The 26261-nt window shown below is 37.0% G+C and overlaps 2 long non-coding RNA genes across 4 annotated transcripts in view; one reads left to right on the top strand and one right to left on the bottom strand.

Moving 5' to 3' along the window:
- LOC111774944 (uncharacterized) overlaps positions 1-26261 on the top strand; it is a 188860-nt gene that overhangs the window by 125973 nt on the left and 36626 nt on the right. For all 3 annotated transcript variants that reach the window (XR_002810297.2, XR_011421274.1, XR_011421269.1), the window contains 2 exons: positions 8139-8226; positions 10459-10601. This is a non-coding gene — a long non-coding RNA (uncharacterized lncRNA). The remainder of the gene's footprint in view (positions 1-8138; positions 8227-10458; positions 10602-26261) is intronic.
- The window catches only part of LOC111775081 (uncharacterized), a 198561-nt gene continuing 197052 nt past the window's right edge, over positions 24753-26261 (bottom strand). Inside the window, exon 8 of the long non-coding RNA XR_002810579.2 lies at positions 24753-25107. This is a non-coding gene — a long non-coding RNA (uncharacterized lncRNA). The remainder of the gene's footprint in view (positions 25108-26261) is intronic.

Genomic DNA, 26261 nt, shown 5'->3' with positions numbered 1-26261 from the left:
TAAGGAGTTTCTCCTATTTTTTTTTCAAATGTGCATTTTAGGGAAAACTATCAAAAACGAAATACAAGATGTCTTTTTTCATATACTTTAATTTTCAAAGAGGCATGTTCGTTCTGATAAGGTGCATAGAAGCTGATAATAAGTCTATTCTAACACTATCAGCAATCAGCCACAGGCTGTCAAAGACCTTTCAAGTGTCAGGTCCTTCTCACTGTCTTCTTATTCACCATTAGACCTGGCTCACTGGAAACTGCTTAGTGCATGCAGGTATTTTTCTGACTGGCATGGCTTACCTGAAATTTCTTTAGCCATCTATGATATGAGAAAGTGACTTTCTTTAACTCTCTTACGTTGAAACCAAAATATTAGTTTAAAATGATTTCTAGATCTCTGTCTTTCTCTTTTTCTCATTCTCTTTCTTACGTCCTTCTCTCTCCCTCTCTCTCATTCCCTCCTTCCTTTCTTCCCTCTCCAGCTGTTCTAATGGTTAAGCAAAAATAGTATTTTTTCCAGGGACTGATCCAGTTTATTTGCTGCAAGTGCTGTGTTAATTTTTAATTTGTGCTCTGATCAAAGGACCAAGTGACTTCAGTAGGATTCTGTGAAGCCGGCTAGAAGCCTCCTGAAGGCCCATTTATGGATATACATTGTTTCATAAACTTGCTGCCACCCCAGAAAGGCATAAAAATATCAGGTTCCGGCAATGGTGTTTTTGTCCAGCATCTTATTCAGAAGGTCTGAGTTAGGAGATTTTGAAGCCCAATAAGGGGATCAGTCTAAAACTCTGCGGCTATAGCTGTACAATTAATCTGTGGAATTTGCCTGCCGGTGACTGTCGTGTAGCTACTCTGCATATCCATTTTTGGAATATTTTCCTGTTTCTTATTTTTTGGTTTTTGGGGTTTTTTCAGGTGAGCAGATATCAGTGATCTGTACATTTTGTTTTTCGTGACAACTTTCAGCATCTGCCTCAAAGCACTGTGGACGGAAGCTGGGTTGTCTTTGACACAGAAACTTGCCCCTGGCTAGATATTCACTAACTCATTCTTTCACTTTCAAGCTGCAAGGCTTCTAAAGGACATAATATCTCTAAAATTGATGAAATCAACAGGAAAGGGGTTTAGGCATTGATTTTTAATCTGGGAACTAAGTTCAGTTTGCAGTGTTTCCTTTTTAGGGTCATCCTTTCATATTTACTGAGTCAGTGCTCTTCGTGATGCAGTGAAAGCAAATATACTTTAACTCTTAACAATAACACTAGCTAGTTTGTATCTCAAGCTTGCAGCTTATTTTAAGAACTCTTTTATAACAAATATCTATGAGTTCACCAGATATACATCGAGCGCCTAATGTACTTAAGACACAGTCTAGATACCAGTATATGAGATGAGGTATAATTTGTATATAAAGAGCTATAAGTGTCAGAATAGCAGTCAATATTTATTATGTTTCACAATTGCCAGGCACAGTGAGATGGTGGGAGCACTGCCTAGAAGCCTATAGCACTAAGCCGCAAGAGGAGTAATAAAATCTGTCCTTGGATAATTATGATGGGGACAGAGAAGAAGGATTGGAGGCTAAAAATATCTGAAGAGCTGGAATAAAGAGACTTCATAAGGAAGGGAGAGGGGAGAGTCAGCTATCTCTGTGGGATTTTGGTATTTCCCACTCAAACATAAAATATAATTGATCTCATGTAATTTGCTACAGGAGTGTTCTAGATAGTGTAATGGTGAAGCGCCTGTGTTTGAACCATTACTAGCTGTGCATGTGGGAAAGTGGAATAACATCCATGCTTCTCAGTTTCCTCACTTGTTAAACTGTGAATATAGTAGTCCCTGGTATTTAGGGAGGGTTCAATAAATGTTAGCTATTTTATTGTCCATAGAGTGGGATGTGATCAATTTTAAAAGATACTGATCATATTGTGTGCTTTTCATAGTGATTTTTTGACTAATTTATAATTGTGTAATCAGCTCTATTCAAAGGTGTGATAAGGAGCTTTGGCCAGAGGGTCTGTCAACACACTGCTTCCGTCATCCACAAGAGAAATGTCTGCAGAACTAAGCAGTGTGCTCAGGGACCTAGTCAGTGAAGGTTCTGGAACAAGTTCCTCACCTCCTTGTGGACTGGTGACAAACAGTCGCTTGGCCACACCCCACAGTAAGATTTCCAGGGCCCACACATTGCATATCACTGATCTCCACATTGAACCAAAAGAATTAAAAGCAGAAAATTAATGTCTAACAGATGCATGTCAGGACACATTTCTACCACCTTAGATCTTTGACCTTCTTTTTTAGGATAGACGCAGGGAGGTTCAGAATGAGGAACAAAGAGAATAGCACTGTGACCTTGTCTGTCATCAGCCAATCCCAGCTGCATGAGCCTGAGGGACTTCCTCTTTCAGTTTTCTGGAGGGATGCTTGGCAACCCCTAGCCTCAGTCCCAGCTTGGCTGGACAACAGAAGGTTAAGCCATTCTGGTCAGTTCTGTGAGCATTTCTAGCTGCTAGGCTTACTATTCTGAATCAACCCATGAGGAAGATCAGATTTCTAGTAATTTCTTATGTTCTGTATTATCTCAAGGGTGACGTTAAATTACCTGATGCTCATTTGAACCCACCACCACATAGACCTGCAGCCTCAAACTCAACTTGGGATAAAAGCCATGTCTTCAAGGTGGAACACTTGGAGTCTACCAGTCATTGTTCTCAATTGTAGCATGAGGGCCACTTCTGAAGTTTTACTGCAATAGGCAACTTTGTAAGGAAGGTGAATGAAAATTCGGATGGTCCATATGATTCTAAAGTTCTTAAGGTTTAAGCATGCCCTTCTTGAGAGCACAGCCTACTGCTTCTCTTTCATTTGTTACTGCTCCAGTGCAAGAAGCTTCTACAAGGTCTCTGTCTGGAGAGCATGCCTCCCAAAGGCAGACACATGTTTAGTTCTGAAGCCAGCAATGTAGTCTGTTGTGCTTTCTGGTTCTCCTTTATGTAACTTGCCCACTTTCCATCTACAAGAACTGCTTTCTTATGATGCAATCTGAAAATCTAATTCACACATAGGTATAAATAACAATTTATAGAATTTATAGAAAGTACTTGCTTTCTCAAAAGCAAATAAAATGGGTAGGTAAACAGGTCTCCAATGATGGTATTGTATGTACCATCATTATGCTTTTGAGAAAATTAACTTTCCATGTGTCCCAAAAATCACTGTCCATTATTCTGAACTATAAGGTTGGCCTGACAACATACCTGTCGGGACCGTTTGGCTAGACATGATGGGCACAGGAAGACAGAAGGCAAATACCTCAACTAATTCACTCAGTGAGCACTTGCTCTGATTCCTACTGTACTAAATTGACTAGCCATGCAAAAAATAGGATTAACTGTCCAATTAAGAACTCATACTTTTTTTTCATTAAACAATTGAGCCTGCCTATACCAGGAAGTTATTAATAAAATAAACCACTAAATTCGAAATAGACGGTAGTTAAGTTGAGAACTTTCTTCTTTATCAAATCACATTTTAGCTCACCTAAAAGTAATACCAGGTTTCCAGCTTTCAAAATAAATGAAGGCTACTCAGTAAATGCCGAAAGCCCATAAAAATCTGAGCCAAGTGAGTGTTATTTCAGGCTGGTATTTATCCCGGGGGTAATGTTTTATGGGAAGCATGTAAGAAACATGAGTATGTTTCAATGTATATCATATTTGTTAAAATATTTTTTAGCATTTTTGTATTTTTCTTGGCAACTTAGAAATCCACCCTTCAAATAAATTAAGAAACAAATGTATGAAAATAATGTATATTTAGTTTATATTTCTTAGTAGTGAATATTGTCTTTTTTTTTTTTTTTAAGGAAGATTGGCCCTGAGCTAACATCTGTTGCCAATCTTCCTCCTTTTTTCTTTTCTCTCCAAACCCCCCCAGTACATGGTTGTATATCCTAGTTGTAGGTTCTTCTAGTTCTTCTCTATGGGGTGCTTCCTCAGCATGGCTTGATGAGCAGTGCTAGGTCTGTGCCCAGGATCCAAACCGGCAAACTCCGGGTGGCCAAAGCAGAGCACGTGAACTTAACCACTTGACCCCTGAATATTATCTTTTAACGCTTGTCTCTTCTCTGTAATCACTCACTTTTTCTCTAATCTTAAAAGACCCAGGACCTACCTTTACCTCTATACAATGGTTCCTTGGTGGGGAATATTCACAATGAGAATTTTAATGATCTCAATTAAGACTAAGTGAGGCAAAGTTTTCAGGAAGCTGAGGATGAGACAAACCTTACAGCCTATCTTCTACTTCTTATAACATCTTAGATTCTTCTGGGTCACAGGAAGATTGGAAACTTCAACTCTTATCGCCAAATTCCAGCCTCTTTGTAGTTCTAATTTTCCTTTGGCCAGACCCAGCTTGCATGATTTCAACAAAGTCTCCTGTCTCTGCTTTAATTCAGATCTATTTCCTCCTCTATTTGGGTACACTTCTGCTGGTGCTCGAAAATCTCACCCCACTCCCATCCTTAGACTCCTGGATTTTGCCACTTGACGCTACTAGTATTAATGAATGAGCAGAGGACAAGCACTTCTATAAAACTTTACATGATTAGGAAGAAGTAAGAGGTCTCTGCCGTGCAGTCTTTCTGCTGACAGATGTCAATGTGATATTCAAAATGTGTATAATTAAGCTGCAAATAAAACATTTTTGGGGGACTTAAAACCACTATCGTATTTCTTCTAATTTTATAGGTCATATTGATGATATTGTTGAATAGAATCCACGAACTTGCTTAATAATAAATGACAGGTTACAGTTTTAGCAGATGTTTGCATTTTATTAATAATTTCATATATTTAGCCACTTAAACAAAAGCTGCACAGATTAGAATTAGAATGCTTGCAAATGTTATTGTTTTTGATCCCTCTAATAGAATTCATTTGTAACTTCCAGTCACCATGTATGTGGCTATCTGAGCATGTTACCCATGAAAGTGCTTCGAATCAAGCATTTCTTTTCCACACATTGTTTCATCAAAACTTGGAATAGCATTTTTTTAAACAACCAGAGAAAAGAGAACTATAACAGGAGTCAGCTCTTGTCATGAACCTTATGAATTGTTTAGAGGTATATTAATAGGTAGCATCAATTCATATACCAGCTTTCGAATGTTCCTTTTTCCAGTTTGTAGTTCTCAATCATTCTCTGTGTTTTATTTCCTTGGCTTAAAATTTAACGTAGTGTTACTTTCCTTAGCCAGCTATCTTGGACTCTCACATGTTCTGAAAAACCTTGTGCCCCTTCCTGATCCCTTGGAAAATTTTCTCACAGGAGCATTATATATTTAGTTTGATGAATTTCAGAGAGAAAACACAGCTCATCTATGATTCAAAAATATTACTAATTCTCCATCATTGAGGATCTCTCAAAAACTGGTTGCTGAGGATGATAGACTCTTCTACCAGCCTACAGGATCATAGGAGATTGAGAAAAGTTCTATGGTTTATGGGGGCTGGCTAGTTGCCTTCCCACATGAGCACTGGAAATCCGTAAAATTGGACCGGGGGATTGGAACAACAAAATAATAAATAGTGGGATCAAATCCACAGCATAGTGGTTGGGTCCAGCATGCTCTGCTTCCGTGGCCCAGGTCTGCAATTCAGATCCCAGGTGAGGACCTACACCACTGTCAAGCTATGCTGTGGTGGCGGGCTGTATACAAGGTAGAGGAGGATTGACGCAGGTGTTAGCTCAGGGCTAATCTTCCTCAATCAAAAAAGAAAGAGGAAGAGTGGCAACAGATGTTAGCTCAGAGCAAATCTTCCTCACCAAAAAACCAAAAAACTAAATAGTAAAGAACTGGGTAAGGTCATAGCCTAGCTTAGGTTATACAGAAAGCTCACCTCCTGTGATCCTTGGCGATTTTTCTGTTTTTCTCTTTTTCTTAAACTTTAGATTCACGTGGTTCCTAGAGATACAAGATGATCATGTTGTAACTGAGTTCATACACTTAACTCTGAGAAAACTGCCACCACACTCTTCAGAATACTTATCACCAATTAGAGAGAGGTAGAAAAATAATGGAAAAGACTAGAGTATAAGGCTTGGTGTGAAAAATGCCAAAGGAATGATACAAGTATAGTGCTCTGAGGAATCTAAAAAGAAGAGAACAATTCCTTCTGGAGGTATAAAATCTTTGGCATTTGAAATGGGATAGATAAAGCTTTAAAAGGAAAAGTAGTAGAAGATAAAGCATTCTAGGGAGAGAAACCAGGAAGAACAAAGGCATGAGGGAGGAAACTCAGTGGTATGCATTATGGAAACAGCAATATGGAGCAGAAATAGCTCTGACTATAAAGAAAGATTTGAATCCCAATTCTACCATGAACTCTGGGACTTTGGACTTGTTTTTGTCTCGAGGCTCCATTTATAAATTAGATGTAATGCCATCTTTCTTGTAGAGTTGCAAGGACTAAATAGAGTAATGTTTGCACACCACCTGGTTCATAGCAAATGCTCAACAAACCATAGCACTTCATAAAGGGATTTTTATGGAAGGCAATGACATAATCTGAGCTATCTTTTTATTTTCCTAAGCACGAATTCTTTCTTGAGATGAAAAGAGAGCAGAAGACATTTTCCCTAATGTTAAACTTCATAGTAAAATATTTAATTTAGAGATTTATTTAATTTAGAGTTATGGTTGGTCTCATGTAATAAATGGCTAATTGCTTATTATACCCAAAGATGTTAAGAACTGAAACTTTGATGATTTCGTTAATATGTTGAACTTTGATTATATAGTAATCAGTGCTTAAAATGAGAAAGGACGTGGTAAGAATTGTGTATTTTATTCAGTTAAGTAATAAGTAAGGAAGTGAGATGTTTCTTTTATGAAATAGTCAAAAAATCAAATTTTGGAATCATAATTCATCTTTGAGGTTGTTTGGTCTAACTCCCTCATTTTCTAATGAGGAACCTGAGGAGCACATTGATGAAGACAGCACTGTCTAAATGCCATCCTGAAGAACAATCACAACCCTTGACAAATTTTCATTGTCCCATGGCAAGTAAGAAATGTTTTAATGATGTGAGCTTTTATGAAGCTAAATTTATGTATTTGAAATTTTCATATTATTATTTTATGTTAAAATGCTCACATTATGGGCCAGCCCAGTGGTGTGGTGGTTAAGCTCTTGTGCTCTGCTTCAGCAGCCCGGGTTTTGCTGTTTCGGATCCTGGATGTGGACTTACATATCCCTCATAAAGCCACGCTGTGGTGGAGTCCTACATACAAAATAAAGGAAGAACAGCACAGATGTTAGCTCAGGGACAATCTTCCTACCCCCCCCCCAAAAATAAATTAATAGTGAAGTAAATAATAGAGTTTTTACTATCTTAGTTGAGCAATATGTAAGATAATTTGTTTGTCACCATATTCTTTTTTAAAAATGTTAATTGTTCATGAAACCCAACATCTGGGAAACACTGAATTAATTAACTTGAGAAAGAATTTTCTAAACCAGTTAGCAACTAGTCTAGAGTAATAACACAGTTTCCTAGGTCTTGATTCAGTACTCTCTCCAGTACATCTCAATGTAATTTAGGAATCTCATTTGTAGGATCCAGGAAAACAAGTCCAATCTTCCTGTGTTCTGTCCTAGTCATGATTTATGCATTCTCTTTCTTAACAAAATTTTCCCAAGCTAAGGAAAGTAAAAGAAAACTAATTTCAAAACTTTAAATGCATCATTATTCCTACCTGATAGCTACTCTCCGAATATTTTGTAGAGTGAGCAGTGAATGCAATGAAAAACACAAACATCACAATTAGCTCTGTATTTCATTTATTCCTTTACCTCTGGATGACCTGTTACAAGCCAAGGACTTTTTTTGGTTAGATGTATGTTTCCACGACATGAATTGTGAATATACATATTACCACTTCACAAAAACTATTTCCATTATGTATATAATGAATCATGAACGTGTTTGGTCCAAAATTTAGTTTCTCAGTTAATTGTTTAAAATATGGAACACATTTTTATGAAGAAATAATTCTATGACTGGAGGTTTTGTTCTCAGGTTTGCAAAGCCATTCTTAATACAAAATGTAACTGGATCATACCATTCTAGGTTCTGGTCCTGGGTAGAGAGAAGCATTGTTCATGAGAGGAAAACATGGAAAAACGTATTCATCCTGGGCCCTCAGAAGTCAGGAAAGGTAAAATTATAATTTCTAAATTTTTAAATTTCAAAGATTTACTATACATATTGTATTCTCTATGAAACATATTGTTAGCCATGTCTTTCTTTGAGTGTAGTCATGGAGCGCCTTATGGAATGTGGTAATCAGGCTGAGGTATGATTGGAAAATCTATATTTGTGCAGGAGTGATTCAGTATGCCCCTTCTTAAGAAAGACAAGAGATGCTGCCTTTGCTTCACACTCAAGAGTTACGTTCCAATTTCATAGAATTCACATGGTAATGGAGTCCCATAGTAGTTTTCTTGGCTTCCTCGGATTTTCCCCTTACTTTTTCCATTGGCACAGGGTCTCAGTCAATGACTCTGTTGTCAACACTCTTAGATGATAAAAGTACCCCTTCACCCCCAAAACAACAAACTTGCCCTCATGACCTCTGTTTCTCCCCTCCCTGACAGTCCATTGGTCCCTTATTCTCCAGGGTAGGTTATCAGTCCTTCTCAGTCATTCCTGGTTCTGCTGCTGCAGAGCAGTGGGGCTAGGGGATTAGATCCGGAATGGAGAGGAGGGGAGATGTTCCAACTGATGCTGCAGGAATAAAAAGGATTATAAGAGATTACTATGAACAATTGCATGCCAACAAATTGGACAACTTAGAAGAAATAGGTAAATTGCTAGAAACTTACAACCTACCAAGACTGATCATGAATAGAATCTGGCTTCTTCCATTTCCCCTGTACCTTATAATGCTAATAGAGTGTCTTCTGCCTTCCTAGCTTTGAGTGACATTATAAATGTGCATTCAATTGCCTTAACCTCAGTGAGTTCCTGGTATTAGGAAAACATTGTATTTCAGTCAGTGTGAAAATTCATCATGAAGTAACCTAGGAATGAAATAGTTGACTTATGGTGTAAAAATGCATGACCTTTGGCAGAAAATGTAATTTCATCAAATGTTAAGTACCTTTCAAAATTTACATAAAGCAACAGGCACCAATATGACCATGGAGCTAAATTTTGAGGGTTTTAGGATGCATTTTTCTTTTCATAATGTGAAATTTAAGCAGCTGGAACAGTTTATAAACAAGAAGGTTTTAGGTAAGAAAACAAAGGTTTTTGAACACAGACGAAATCTGCCTATATGAGAAGAAAATGCTTTCATAGTCATACAAGTATAAGGAGAATTGAGAGGAGTAGACCAACTCTTCTGATTTGTTACAAAGCAGAAAGCCTGCAGATTAAGTCAGGCTTATGCTCCTGTTCTGCAAATCCCAGGTCACTAAAGAGTAATTCACTTGAGGGGCCGGCTCCATGGCTGAGTGGTTAAGTTCGTGCACTCCGCTGTGGCGGCCCAGGGTTGGGATCCTGGGCACGAACATGGCACCGCTCATCAGGCCACGTTGAGGCAGCATCCCACATCCCACAACTAGAAGGACCTGCAACTAAGATATACAACTGTGTATGGGGCGGGGGGGTGGGGGGGGTCGTTGGGCAGATAAAGCAGAAAAAAAAAAAAAAGATTGGCAACAGTTGTTAGCCCAGATGCCAATCTTTAAAAAAAGAGTAATTCACTTGAAAATTTTAGTCATGGTACTAGTTTGTGTACCAGTTTCATGAGTACTTGGTGTTAGTGTTATTGAGGAACTTACAGATGTTTCTGATCATATTCCTCACAACTGTCAGAGGCCTGCTCTATCTGGAGACAACAGGGAGGCACCTCTCAAGAACCTGGAAATGAGGAAAACAAGTTGCTTTTTGAGATTAGATGGCGCCCTAGCCTAATGGGTCGCAACAGAAATATGCAAAGTCAACCCTCGCATATAAGGTTTGATGACACAAAAAAGAGAAGAAGATGTTCAATGAAAACAGAAAATCAAGAATCAGATGAGCAAATATTGGCAATGCCTAGATGAATCTTTTCTGGGGAGAGTAACCTGCCAGTCTGATGCTCGTTTTCACCATTGTGAAAACATGCATTCGGCCCCAGTGTTTTTTGCAATGTAGCATGAGTCAAAATCATTGGAAGGACTGTTGAAACCCAGCTTGCTGGGCCCACCACCAGAGTTCCCGATTCAGGGGGTCTGGAGGGAGGCGGGAGAATCCACGTTTTCAACTGTCTCCCGGGGGTGCTGATGCTCCTGGTTCTAGATCCGGGCTTTAAAACCCACTGCCTTAAACTAGCAGAACCTGTTGCTATCAAATATTTAAATCAAACGACTATCTCTCAACTCCTTTATTCCTTGTTCTCCAGGAACCTGAAGAATACACTTTGCCACAAGGAGGAAAATATGCCAGACAGGTCATGCAAGTCTTCACTCTGCATTTATGTTAAATTTAAATTTATCGTTTGCTTTTCTGGATTTCTACACCAGTCTTCTGTGAGCAGGAGCATATGTAAGTTTTATTTGGCCTTGATTTACACAGTTTGTTGGGGAAGACTCTTTAAGGAAAAGAATATAAATTTTGGAATAAAATCTTTGGTGGGAAGGTGGACATTTACCTAGAAAATAAATTGCAGAAAACTATAAATTGAAAAAAGCTCACAAGTACCACGAACATCGCAACATCCAGAAAATGAACGGTTTAGCTTCTGCCTCTATACACTTCGAAACTTGCTCTTCCCTGCTAGCCACACACGCCCATGCTGGGCACCAGCAAACATTCACGTGGTGGGTGGGACCTGTGGCCCTGAACTTCATAAGAAAGCCACATGAGTCAATGCAGAGGGTGGTTAGAATATTGCTAGAGGCTATTCCTACTTGCAAAGCTAGCAATAACAGTGTAGAAGTGACGACAAGCCACTAAATATAATCCACTCTATCCAAACTAAATATATCCCCAACTTAGCTTTTCTTTAGCAGGATTCCCCATGCCTGGCCATTCCAATGACACTGGGGAAGTTTAAATGGAAGAGACAGTAGTCTTAACTAATTGCAAGTAAAATAGTCTGTTTTTGTAAATTTACTAAAATGTGTGATCATGCGAACACATGACTAGACTCCCTCCCCTGGGCTCAGAAGGCTCCATGTTACTTAGGGATCCTGAGGCTTGAGCTTGTTTAGACTCACAGCAAATCATGGGGAGAAGGAGAAAGAATGCCAGAATCTGATCAGATCTAGAACCCCAAGGATTTCCAGTGGCTGAGTTTACAGAGCTGAGGGTTAAAGATTGACCAGGGTGGATTCTACACAATAAACGAAGGCCATGTTTGCAGCCCATCGGTAGCACCCTGTGCATCACCAAGCACTACATGTTGAGATGTTTAGAAATTCCACCAGCCTTTGAGGCTTTGTGACAGGACATGCTCTGATATTTCCCCCTTTTTCCAGACCTGTCTGTCTTCTCCTCCAGATGTGTGAAAGGAAATGATAGAAAGGAGCATGAAGTTACAAAAAGGGGAAAGTAGCTTCTGAAAGTGATCTCCATGGCAGTGAGATGGTCAAATGAAAGGCAAATGGGGGAGTGGGACTACCTGAGTCTGGATTTCTGTCTTCACCAACTGTGAGACCTTGGCCATGTTATGAATCCCTCTGTGCCTGAGTTTACTCAGTTGTACAATAGGAATCATAACAGTACCTCCCTTATTGTGTTGTCATAAGGACTAAATGAGTTAATACATATAAAGCATGTAGAACAGTGCCAGGCACGCAGGAACCACTCAATGAAAGTTGGCCGTTATTATTTGGAAAGTAAGACATTTTAAAATGCGATTTCCAAAGCAGTAGCAGAGATTTTTGGATTTATTTCCACTCTCCTCTTTTAATACTTAAATTAGCATCCTTCCAAGTCCAGTTCCTGGGTAACGGCTTGTTGCTATTTTAGGCCATCTGTGATCTTCAATAGCACCAAGTTTGGCGTTTCCAATCCACAGCTAGGTCGCGTTGCAACTTTTAGTGATCTGTTGTCTGTTTATTTGCAGAATTGGTCACAATTTGGTCTTTTTTGTTTAAATTGTCTACATTAGCTCTTAAAACTCTGCAGCCGTCTACTGGGGCGCCAGCATTTGGATGGGTGTTATAACACTACATTTTCTCTTCATTACAAGTCCTAAAAATAGGGTGCAACTGACTAACGTTTTCAGCCTTCACAGCAAGATTTGGTTTGTCAGGAAATGGTGTGGGAGTAGTTCTCATATGCACTGAAGGTGCAAAGTGCAAAACAAAAATAACTCAACAAGAGTTTAACAGCCCTCCTTTATGTACGTTATTTACAAAGGCCACAATCTGGAGTTCCAGGCAGAGCCTTAGGAAGCTCGAGAGACCCTTCTGGAAGGGGAAAAAATGCCAATATAGATTACACAAAAGAGAAGATGGTATAAAGAGAGACAAGGTTTAATCTGTTATCTCTGCCCTCTTTATCAGTATTCGTGTCTGCTCAGGCATCAAAAGGACTTTGAGTTTAGTCAAACTTGGAAGAGTTCTTTAATAATACAATGCATAAAACACATACGAGAAACTTCTAAACCATTGCTGGTTTCATTTTTATTTGTAAAATTTCCCCCATCCTCTCTAGTGGGTGACTACTTTTCTTTCAGCTGTCTTAATTTCTTGCTTGAAACGAGACATGTTGCATTAGTGAATCTTAATTGCATTTTCACTTTCTGTGGCTTCATAACGTTTAGGGGCAAATATTTTGCAAACATTGAGACACTTCTGAATTATTAGTTCTACCCTTCAATAGAAATTCTAAATATTGTCAGAAGTCAGGAGAAAAACAGTTGTCTTCATTAGTATTATGACAGTAAAGGAAAAGAAAAAGCCGTGATGTTTGGTGCATTCTTTATTCCAACTCTAATAAACATCACATTCTTGATTAGGCTATAAGAGTTCAGAGGTACATAATGAAATAATTTTGCTGCAATTTTTAAAAGTTAAAAAAATATTTTTTGCTGTCTAGCTTGCTGTTAGTCTTTCCATTACCAACTTAGAAGAAAATTCTTGCGCATCTCAATGCATTGGGGATGAGCTCTTTATTTTCATGCCAATGAAATATTGTCACAAACACCTTGTTCAGGCAGAAGAAGATTTAGAATAGCTTTGCTTTATCACAGCTTGCAATGTAGTTTTGGACTACTTAGACTCATACAAATGAAATAACCAGAGATTTCCCCCTTTACTTTTTTTGAGTTACTTTCTCATCAAAAGTTTTTCAGTTTTACAGTATGGAAAACTTTTTCTTTGTGCTTAAAAATCAGAAAGAAAAACACACACTATTTTATTTAAGGAGCAAAAAGGATGATGGATTAAAGTAGATGTGGAGTGTTTGCAGTTATATAAGACTATTAGGGACCCTGCTTGTTCTGGTTTTTGTAATTTGTCCATGTCCTACTTTATATAACTCAATCCATTGTGAGCCAAACATGAAATAAGCGAATACAGTATTCCATATTTCACTTTGTCAGCAAATTAAAAAAAGTATAGAACAAACACAATAGTCATCATGGTTCTTGAATAGAGAACGAAACATTTTTCAAATCCCAGGGACCTGTAAGAAACAGAAGGTTAAGGAGATTTCTTTTAACAATGAGCAGATGTGTTTGTTACTGTTGATGGACAAGCTTATCCATTTACTTCAATTAATAACAAGAGTGAGCACATCAATACATAAGCTTGTCCTGATGCCTTGATTTTTTTCCAATTTGACAGGTAATAGTGGGGCTGGGAACATGTCACAACAATTTAGTCCTGCCTCACTAGCTTTAACTAGTTCAATGACAATGGGAACGCATCTTGCTAAGATTTCTTATTATTCATAAAAATACTACGTTTGTTGACTCTTACAGAGGGTTTAAAATCTGTGACAATTAATAGTTTAAAATCAAATCCTTTCATGGGTTATTCATTTGAGCACTAAGTAAAATCAAGTTAAAATATTTATGAACACTATGAAAATGTGGAAACTTTCTTTAGGAACCTGTCCTTTCATATTGAGTCATAAATGAAACCAACTATGTTTGACAAAGAAAGGCCATTTCATCATACGGCTGAGCTCTAACCCCTTCCCATGTTCTAAAGGATCTTTTCTACAATCTGACAGATTTTGTCAGAGAAACTCTACTGATTTTAAAAACCCATGGTCTCACAAATGTTACTGTATGAGAGCAAATTATGCCTCCAGCAAACTTGACAATGGATATCAAAATGTAATAATATCAGTAAATCGCTTCAGTGCTCACTGACGCAGTAAATACGTGCTTTCCTCTTAACAGTAAATGATTAATACCTGGCAGGAGGGGAGAAGGAAATTGGCAATTTCTTTTTAGAGAAAAAGTAAAAGCCCATTTATACTATTCTGGGGCCAATGGAATTAGTATAGGAAGCAGCCTCATATGCCATAGAGATGTGACATATCTCAGAGAATGCTCATGGCATGGACAAATTGCAGCTTCTTCAGGGCAAGAACAGCATCATATTCATCTCTGCATCTCCACGGTGTCTAATACAACCCTTCTTATACATAAGGAGGTCAACAAATGTTTTCTCGCAACATTCTTCTAGACCGCTCCCTACAGGACAGCTAACCAAGTGTCTTAAAAATAGAGGCATAAAACTTAAGGTTTGTAGAAAGTTTGGAGAAAAGCCTTACACAGCTCTCCCCAAAACTTATCTTCTCACTACTGTGCACTCCCCACTTCATTCTGTGTTATCATCTCGGTGAGGCCCTCCCTGACACTTTGAGCACCCTCAGAATGAATCACACATTCTTTGACCACAGTACCTGTATATAACTTTAATACTGCACTTATTATTTTAAATTTTAACAACTTTTTTGTCTCTGCAACCATGTTTGAAATCTGCAGATACTTTCTTCTTATTTATCATTGAATCATCTGCTTCTAGTCCTGAGTAAATGTGCAATAAATTTTGAATTGCTCTGAATTGTTGATGCCAATCTAAATCCTTTGGGCCCTGGTAGTCACAGAAGGGCTACCATTTTGTTACAAGGAGGTGGGACAAAAGAGTAAAAGCAAGTGTTGTGGGCTGAATTGTGACCCCCTCCCTCCCACCACCAAACTCATATGTTGATGTCCTAACCCCCAGTACCTCAGAATGTGACCTTATTTGGAGATAGTGTCCTCACAGAGGTAATCAAGTTAAAATGAAGTCATTAGGGTGGACCCTAGTCCAATATGACCGGTGTCCTTAAAGGAAGGGAAAATTTCGACCCACACAAGTACAGAGAGAAGATGATGTGAAGACCCAGGGAAAAGATGGCCACCTTCAAGCCAAGGAGAGAGGTCTGGAACAGATTCTTCCATCACAGCCCTCAGAAGAAACCAACCCCGTCAATACCTTGATCTGAGACGTCTAGCCTCCAGAACTGTGAAACAATACATTTCTGTTGTTTAAACTACACAGTTTGTGGAGTTTGTGGGACTTTGTTATAGCAGTCCTAGTAAACTAACACAAGTATCTGATTTCCTTTGCCCATTAAAAAGAAAAGCTGGACAGAAAGCAGTTTGTAATAGCATTGTGGCGTTGTTGGGGAAGGTAGATAATATAAGGACTCATATATGACCTCTACAGAATATCATAAAATAGAAAAGCTTGCATTTTGCCCTGCTATAGGGAAACATTATCTTCATACTATTACTATCCTGCACTAACTCAGTGTTCAAATGCTTTGTGTAATATGAAAATGGATCTTCAAGTAGGATGGGAAATTACATTTGCTATAATCAATCAGCCTGCTCTGAAAAATAGATTATTAAAAATGCCTTCATTTGATTACCTGGGTGAAAATATAAATGGAAAATAACAATTCTAAATGCAGTGTAAGTATTGATAATGTGATGACTAGAGGAACTGTATTCATTCCTAACATTAATAAATTTTTAAGTTTTATTAATGCCTACAATAATACAGGTTTGTTATATTAACCATAATTTACTTAGGCTTATCAACACAGTGACTATAGGTTAAACTAAGGGGGCTGCCATTGTCTGAAATGAAAATAGAGACAAAGAAACAAAGAGAGGTGTGTTTACTGAGATAGCGCCTGAGGTGGGGTGGGGAAAACAAAGAACACAAAAAGCTTATTTTAAGATTATTTCTTTAAAGAAATTAAGATAACATACTTGAGAAGGCAAGTTTAGTCTTTAATCTGTTACATAGATTTATTTTTCAGGGTTTTAACTTGATTTCAGCCTCAGAGAATTAAAATTTGTTTTCTTTTATGCAAAATCCAGCTCCCATTCTATAGGAAAAACGCAAGAGTCAGAAAATATAGAGAGCTGTACCGGGGACACAATAGAATTCTTGGTTTTAAAATAGCTCATACAAACCTACAATAATAAACCCAAAGAATCATGAGTATCCTGATCATATTTCAAGAAAGGAAAAATCTCTGAAACAGAAGCCCTGGTCTACATTACCAAAGTAGGACCCAATATGCCAGTGCGTGCTTTTCAATCATTCATTACAGTTGTTTTGTTACTGCAGATAAGCTGTCACTCAGCAAACATAAAATAGAAAAATTAAAGATCACTTAGAAGGATCTCTGTGAAAGATTGTAGCAGACAGAGATTCAAATGTAAAAATATTTAAAGCATTCATTTGATGAAAAAGTAAAATAATACATTTGTTATCTAGCTTCCTGCTTCTAAAAAACGCATTCTTACTAATTCAGCAAATACTTATTGACCACTAAATTATTTTAGTCTATTTCTGATTATATGTTGCATTTACATATGTTTGTCAATATACTACATAAACTCTTATTTTATTCTGAAATGGATCCAAATTCCTATTTTCAGTTTCTTAACATAAAAACACTTTTTCTTAAATATAAGGACTGCTTCAAAAACTGCTTTTGTATATTTCAGAAGTCAATCTGTATCTGTGTTGAATAAACAAATAATGAATGATTCCTGTTTCTCATAACTTAATTCTAAATACGGGATAAGAAAATGCAAGAAAGGGGCTGGCCCCGTGGCCGAGTGGTTAAGTTTGCGCGCTCCGCTGCAGGCGGCCCAGTGTTTCGTTGGTTCGAATCCTGGGCGCGGACATGGCACTGCTCATCAGACCACGCTGAGGCAGCGTCCCACATGCCACAACTAGAAGAACCCACAACGAAGAATACACAACTATGTACCGGGGGGCTTTGGGGAGAAAAAGGAAAAAATAAAAAAAAAAAAATTTAAAAAAAAAAAACAAAAAAAACAATCTTGAAAAAAAAAAAAAAAAAAAAAAGAAAATGCAAGAAAATAATTTGAAGAGTTTACAGGCTGTTGTCTTTAACAGTCCCTTTTAAGACCTTTCCAAATCTACCTAAAGTGATTTTTCTTGCCTGAATCTCTGTGTCTGTAGAGAGTGTAATAATACCACCCTACAATAGATAGTTTAATAGTTTATAGGTTAAACTAATAACAGTTATGGGAATTGAATGGATAGTGACTTAGATAAACATCTCAACAAGATACTATCAATGTTCCTTCTCTCTTCTTCCTTTTGTCACACTTGTATCTCCATAACACCTCAGCATTGGATCATTCCAAATATTGAGGATAAACATTTCTTCATTCCTGGATAAATGGACACCTATCACATGGCAATGTAGACAGAAGTCTCTGGCTTCAGCCTCCATACTGCTAGGAAACTCTTCCTGAAAATCCTTTATCAGCTCCCTCTTCTCTACTCCAAAGGTGTTCCAAGCCAGTACTTCTTTTCTCAAAACTGTCCTTTCCTCTATCTCCCACTCTCAGAAGATGATCCTCCTTCTACTTCCATGAGAAAAATCAAGATCTTCAGGGAATAAGTTTGAATACCTTTACCCAATACCTACAAGTAAATAGACATCTGTATGCATTTTTCTTCTGTGTCAAGTGTCCCCAAGACTAATTCACCTTAGACTTGATGGTTTGCTAAAAGGATTTGGAGGTCTTGGGAAAGCTGCTATAGTCATGGTTATAGTTTATTACAGTGAAATGATACAGATTAAAATTAGCACAGGAAAGAGCCATATAGGGTTAAGTTCAGGAGAAACCAGGCATGAGTTTTCAGTTTTCCCTTTCCAGTGGAGTCACACAGGTATACTCTTAATTCTACCAGCAATTATATGTGACACCACATGTGAAGTATTGCCAACAGGGAAGATTTCCTGAGCCCTGGTGTTTAGAGTTTTGTTGTGGGTCAGTCACGTAGGCTTGCAGCACCCACGTGACTGACCTCAGATACTCAGACACCAGCCTTTCCCCTCCAAGAGCAAAAGCAGGTGTTTGCATAAATGATATTATCTTTGCAAACTGGTACAGCACAGCTCAAGGCCTCAAGTACACAAAAACACTCTCTTCAGGCAGAATATTCTAAGATCTTAGGAGGTTGTCTTCCAGGAGATGGCCAAAGGGCAGCGCTGAAGACAACTCTTTCTTTTGCACGTGCTGGGTTTGAGCAACCCAAGTCTGCTGAGTTACCCTTTTCTTCCAATCCTCTTTCTCTCTTGTTTCAACCACTCACTTTTCACTTTTCTGTTCAAATCAATATTTCTTCCTATGCCTAGAAATCCTAATCCCTTATTCCTACTCAGGTACTTTATTCCATCAATCATTCTTTCTTCTCTTTCTTCAATCTCTCTATCAAGTCTAAATATGCTTAATCTCTCTTATTGTCTTTTAAAGCTTGTCACCTGAGCTAACAACTGTTGCCAATCTTCTTTTTCTCCTTCTTCTTCTTCTTCTTACCAAAGCCCCCCAACACATAGTTGTATATTCTTGTTGTAAGTGCCTCTGGTTGTGCTATGTGGGATGCCACCTCAGCATGGTCTGATGAGCAGTGCCATGTCTGTCCCAGGAACTGAACCCATGAAACCCTGGGCTGCCGAAACAGAGCATGTGAAAGTAACTACTTGGTCAGAGGGCCGGCCCATCATCTTTCCTATTTAAAAAATAATTTCAAAGACTTCTGGTTCTGCCAAGATAAAGTAACCCCATTCTTTCCAGGTAGGGTGAAAGTAAAAGTATGGGAAAAGATACATCATGCAAACATTAATTTTTAAAAAGCCAGGAGTAACTATATCAATATCAAATAAAGTGGGACTCAGAACAAAGAAAATCACTAGAGATAAAGAGGGATATTACATAATGATAAAAGTATCAATCTATCAGGAAAGAACCTAAAATTTGTATCACCAAATACAGAGTCTCAAATTATATTAAGCAAAAACTGAGAAGATTGAAAAGAGAAACAGATGGAACCAAAATTGTAGTTGGAGACTTCAACACTCCTCTCTCAAGAGCAGACAGAACTAGTGTACAAAATATGAGCAAAGATATAAAAGATCTGAACAGTTAAATTAACGAACAGTACCTAAGGGACATTTATAGAGCACAGTACTTTACAACAGCAGAAAACAAAATGTTTTCAAACTTATGTAGAACATTTATCAAGACAGAACATAACCTGGGCCACAAAACACTTCAATAAATAAAAGATAATCAGAATTATACAGAGCATGTTCTCTGACCATCATGGGTTAAAACTATAAATCAATAACAGAAAGACAACAGGAATATCTCAAACATTTGGAAAATAAACAGAAAACTTCGAAATAACCTATAGGTCAAAGAGAAGATCTCAGAGGAAATTTAAAAAGTAAATAGAATTAAAATGAAAATCCAACGTATCAAAATGTGTGGTACACATTTAAAACAATGGTCAGAGGAAAATTTGTTGCACTCAATGCATATTTTAGAAAACTGGAAAGGTCTCAAAATAAAAATCTCAGTTTTTATCTCAAGAAACCAGAAAGAGTAGAGCACAAAATAAGCCCAAGGCAAGTAGAAGGAAGGAAATAAGAGCAGAAAACAATGAAATTGAAAATGCGAGCAATAGAGAATATTAATGAAACAAAAAGCTGTTTATTAAAAAAATCAATAAAATTGATAAATCTCTAGCAAGATTGACAAAGACAAAAAGAATGCATGAAGCATAAGTATAAGGAATGAAACAGGGGATATCTTTACAGATTCTGGAGCCGTTAAAAGAATAACAAGGGAATAGAGTGAACAACTTTATGCTCATAAATTCAACAACTTAGAAGAAATGGACCAAGTTCTTGAGAAGCACCAACCTATAATTACTAAACAAAGATAAAATAGACAACAAGACCAGTCTTATGAGCATTAAAAAAACTGAATTTATGATGAAAAAGCTCTTATAAAAAAGATCTTCAGGTGTGGATAGTTTCCCTGGAGAATTCCACTAGCATTTAAAGAATTCACATCAATTTTATACAATTTCTTCTATAAAACAGAATAGAAGTGAACACTCCTCAACTCATTTAATGAGACCAGTATTATCCAGCTATCAAAACCAGAACAAAAACCTGGAAAATGACAGATTAATATCTCTCATGAACTTAGACTCAAAAGTCCCAAACACAATATTAGCAAAGCCAATCCACCAAGGTATAAAAATAGTTATATACCACGACCAAATGGTATTTATTCCAGGTGTGTGGGCTGGTTCAATATTCAAATGTCAATCAATGTAATTCACCTTATCAACACACATAAGAAGAAAATTCACATGATCATATCAATTAACACAGAGAAATCATTTGACAAAATTAGACCCCCATTCATGATTTAAAAAAAAAAACAACAAAATCCTCAGCAAACCAAAAAGAGAGAGAAACTTTCCCAATTTTTATAAAAAGTGTTTGCAAAATACCTACAGCTAACATCATACTTGGTGAAAGACTAAATTCTTTCCCTCTAAGAGTGGGAACAAAGTAAGGATGTACAGTCTCACCCATTCTTACTCAACATACTACTGGAAGTTCAAGCCAGTGCAATAAAGGAAGAAAAATTAACGACAGACATGTAGATCAGAAAGTTAGGAAAAACATTGTCCCTGTTTGCCATTAATATGATTGTCTACATAGAAAATATCAAAGAATCCACCAGAAAATCCCTCATGGAAGTAATAACTAAGCTCAACAAGGTTGCAGGATACAAGATCAACACACAAAAATGAATTGCATTTCTGTTTACTAACAATGAGCATGTGTGAAACAAAATTTAAAACTCAATCTTATCTTAGTTCTTTCAAAGAAAATGAAATATTTAGATACAAACAATAACACATGTACAGGATCTGGATGTTGAAAATTACAAACTACAGATGTAAGAAATCAAAGATCAAAATTAATGGAGAGGCATACCGTAGTCATGATTAGAAGACTCAATAGTAAGCATATTAGTTCTCTCCCCAAACTTACTTATAAATTTAATTCAATCTCTATGAAAATCCCAGCAGGGTTTTTGGTAGATATAGACAAGTTTATTTGAAAATTTATATGCAAAGTCATCAATCCTAGAATTGATAAAGCAATCTTAGGAAAAAAAGGTAAAAATCATTCTAGCCAATTTTAAGGTTGGCTGTATAGCTACAGTAATCAATATTTTTTCATTATTTTGATACTGTTTAATATTGGCCTAGGACTATACATAGCCCAATAGTGCTGGATAGAGAACCCAGAAACAGACGTACACAAATATGCCCAAATGATTTTTGACAAAAATGCAAAAACATTTCAGTGGAGGAAAGGCAGACTTTTCAACAATTGGTGTTGGAGCAATTAGACATTCATAGGGTAAAAACATAACCTTCAACCTAAGCAAGATATTATCATTGGGGGAACTGGGGAAAGAGTACACAGGATTTTTCTGTTTTATTTCTTACAACTGCAAGTGAATATGCAATTTTCTCAAATGAAAAGTTTAGTTAAAAATTAATGATTGTAAAATAAATCTTCATCGATCTCATATTTCCTTCTGGTTGCTGTATTTTACGTACACTTATTGTTATTACTTCCTCAATGCCCATTCATCTCTTGACTCTGTTCTCAAGCTGTTAAGCCCATTAGCTCACTGAAACTATTCTCTCTAATACTACCAGCGATCTCCATATTGCCAAAATCAAAGACACTCGTCAGTCCTTGTACCCCTGGGCCCTCCACTGCATTGCTGAGCACTCAAATGATAACTTTCTTTTGATTTCCATGATATTATATTTTCCTTTATTTCTGTGTTCTCCTTTTAAAATCTTTGTGTTCCGTAAGATTCCATCCTCTTTGTTCTGAGTTTTATAACCGTTACATGATTTGTGAATGACCTCACCTATACCCATGACTTCAACTATTTCCAAGTTGATAAATCTCAAATTCATATCTTTTCCATAAGTCTGTTGAGCCGCCTAACAGACATTTGCACTTCACGGTCCCTCTGCATCCCAATTGCAGCACGTTTCACCTAATCTTCTCCTCTTTTTATATTCCAAACAGCCATCCAGTTCTCCCCTACATCCAATCATCCCTAATGCAGAAACCCAGGATCTGTAAACTACTCCCTCTCATCCATGTCTACCTAAAATCAATCCACACTTTCGGTATTTTCTAACTCCCTGGTATCTCTGGAATCCATTATCTTCCCTCCAATAACCACTGCTGCTGCTTTAGTTCTAGCTCTCCAGAGTTTATTGCCTGGGTCATTCAACAGCGTCTTAAATAACCTCCCTGGAACAAATCTGCTTTTCTCAAATGTTTCCTCCAAGCTGCAACCAATGATTTTACAAAAATGCAATTTGATCACTTCATACCATTGCTTTAAACATTTCAGTAATTTCCTATTGTTTCAAGATAAATTTCAGACTCCTTGCTCATAGCCTCTCTCAATCTCCTGTTATACATCACCCTAGATTGACTTGAGAAATGCCTGGCTGCTGTGTCGTCCTCCTGCATTAGACCTGTCGTGTTAGCCTCCTGATAATGAATTCCCTGTATTAGGCTTGGGCTCCAGGGTGATGCTGTGCATATGGAACCTTGCACTGCCTCCTTGCCCGTGCTAGATCATTGTGTTTAAGAAGGGTAAGACCCGAGAACTTTGATCCAACACCCTAGAAAACAGCTCTCCACTGCTTCTTCCCTTGTCCCAGTAGCCCATAATCAAATCACGTCTTCAACATCGCTGGTCCTCAATTACTCATCTGTAAATGGAAGGGTTTGGTCCATATGATCACTAAGAACCTTATTAATTCAATATGGCATAGTTACGTAGAATGGTGGAATGAAGTAAATGTGTAATACATCAGATAATGTTTTCATTCAATACTGAATTGTTACTACCTCTGTCTGCCTGGCATTATTCATGTAAAGATGTACACACACATATATACACATATACATACATATATGTATATATAATTTTATCTATTTGAAAAGCTATAAGTTATTTGTAGTTCTTCTATTAATGATATTAGCTAAATATAGCAGATCACGTCTTTTCATTAAAGTTAATGGCATTTGGAAGAACTAAGGAAGAATTTTACCTTAAAGATTGGTCTATGATTTTTTTTTAATGCTTTCCTCTTCTTTTTTTCATGTTTCATTTATGTAAATTGAAAAATAAATATTATTTTTGGAAAATTTGTTTTCCATTTGCACTATTTCTCACATACATTTATAGCTGAATTGATGTTGTATCTTTGCCATTAAAATACATGTAGCAAAAAGGGTGGTTTCTTAAAAAGTACGGATGTTGTATTTCTCTCATGAATTTTGGTGGAGTATGATGAAAAAATATATATTTTTCCAAAGGAAATTTTGACAATTATTGAAAAATATATAATCACAAAAATCAATTTGTATTGAATTAATATGCATATATAAAGAAGCAATATTTTCATTTTTATGGTAAAGGAATTGATTATATTCTGATATGTTTATTAAAACTTATGAAATGAGACCTAGGTCTTAAATAAGGCTATTATTTCTGAGAATATTATTTACTTTAATAAAAATAGTTGTGCTTTTTCCTCTGGAGTACATTGCACAATTTATTTTGTATAGAAAATTGATGACAACATTCGAGTTAAAGAAATATTTTAACTCTGATTTTTTATATAATGTTAATAACAGTGTGTCAAAATATAGTGTAAGTGGAAAAGCAGAAGAAAATGAAATAAAAACATTCTTTTATCTTTTGCTATAGTTCCCCCCAAGCAGATATTTGCTAAAAATATTTTTTACATTTTGCTAGAGTTCCACAAATATATATTAATGCCATGGCAGAATGAAAAGAGGCTAAGGATATAGGATGATAAAAACCCACTTAATTTCACAGGGCTTAACCTTTACCTAATTAAATCATATTCATTCACTTTAGGAGACTTCTTAATGCTAAGTAATAGCTTTAAGAATGTAAAAGGCGAAGAAATTTAACATTTAGTCGTGCATTTAATTTCTCACTCATAAGCATAGTTCCTATTATTTGCGAGGCAGGTAAGAGGTAAAAAACAGATAAGAAAAGAAATAGAAATGAAAAAATTGAGAGATACGTTCCTTTAGCAAAAGACTGACTTTACAAGAAGTAGGCCTAAGAATTAGTGAGAAGCAATGGAAAGATGCTTATTCTGGAGCCCTCTGAGGTTGCTATGGTTCTGGATCGTCAAATGACTGTTACTGGGTAATCAATGCTGCTCATCCTTACCTTCTTTTTCTGGCTTTCTCTAGAACTTCCCCCACACTTTGTCAAGACCCCCACTGAGATTCATTAAATACTTGGTTTATTACTGGATATTGGTTGTACAAATGTCAACTGACTGCATGTACCTTGGAGTCTGCCTTGACTGCCAAGAATACAAAAGCTCTAAAGTATATTTAACTTCATTTTTATCATTATTAAGAGTGACCTTTGAGACATTTTGATCTATTGATATCCAATCTTCAGCTGAGGCTTTCTTTGAAGAGAGTGTTTGGGTTCAGTGAACAATGGCAAAATGACTGGTGTCAGTTGAAACCAGTTACTGCACAGACAAGTAGGTCCACATTCCTTTTCTTCCCCAAATCTTCCAGGTTGTAGTTGTCCAAGATTTAACAGGAGTAAGAAGAGCTAAACATGTATCTGCAATCAAATAGGGGATGGGTACAAGGCCAGTTATCAATAAATCGTCTATGCTTTTAAAATGATGATAAATTGAAATCTCTTTTCTTTGGAAACATTCAAAAATAAGACAGATCCTCATTGGTTTGAAATGGGTTATGTCTGAACACAAAGGTATAGAATAATCAATTTGGATCCACTCACTATCAAGGTATATTCTGGGCCAAGAATTCAACCACACTAAGGAGACACACACATACACATACACACACAGTAGGCATTAGATCCCACGCTTGGATTCCCAAAAATAAGTGGCATGGAACAGGCACACTTTTTGCACCTCATGAGTACATTCTCCAAAAGTCTTAGCTTTTAAAACTGTTGCAGGCATGTGCTAACTTCCCAGCACTTAAGGCTAATGAATAGATCCTGGAGCAGTGCTTTTCAAACTGCAGATTGCAGCCCACTGGGTAAATAAAATCATTTCAGAGGGTACTAACTAGCACTTTTATTGATACATAAATTAAAATGTTATTTCTTTCAGAAAAATCACGAAATAACCAAACCAATAGCTGCAGTAATCAACACAAGTACACAGAAAAAGAAAACACAAGTATACACAAATGACAAATAATCATTAAAACAGAGAAATTAAAATTTCATAGAAGTCTGCCTTGGACCATACAGTAGTCCCCCTTATCGGCAGTTTTGCCTTGATGGTTTCAGTTACCTGCCCGCGGTCAACTGCAGGCAGAAAATATTAAATGGAAAATTACAAAAATAGACAACTCATAAAAATTTTAAATTGCAGGCCATAGTATGATGATGTCTCGTGTTGTCCTGCCCATGACATGAATCATCCCTTCTTCCAGTATATCCACACTGCCCATTAGTCACTTAGTAGCCTTCTCGGTTATCAGATCAACCGTCCAGGCATAGCAGTGCTTGTATTCAAATAACTTTTATTTTACTTAATAATGGCCCCAAAGCACAAGAGTGATGCTGGCAGTTCAGATATGCCAAAGAGAGGCTAATGTTGTTAATCTCTTACTGCACCTAGTTTATAAATTAAACTTTATCATAGTTATCTGTGTATAGGATAAAACAGTATAGATAAGATTCAGTACAATTAGCAGACATTTGGTCCTGTCCAAAATGTCTGTAAGACATTTGGT

Source organism: Equus caballus, chromosome 9 (genome assembly GCF_041296265.1).
Source record: "Equus caballus isolate H_3958 breed thoroughbred chromosome 9, TB-T2T, whole genome shotgun sequence".
NCBI classification, from domain to species: domain Eukaryota; kingdom Metazoa; phylum Chordata; class Mammalia; order Perissodactyla; family Equidae; genus Equus; species Equus caballus.
Note: the sequence above shows the minus strand (reverse complement) of the source record. Positions and strands in the feature narration are given on the sequence as shown.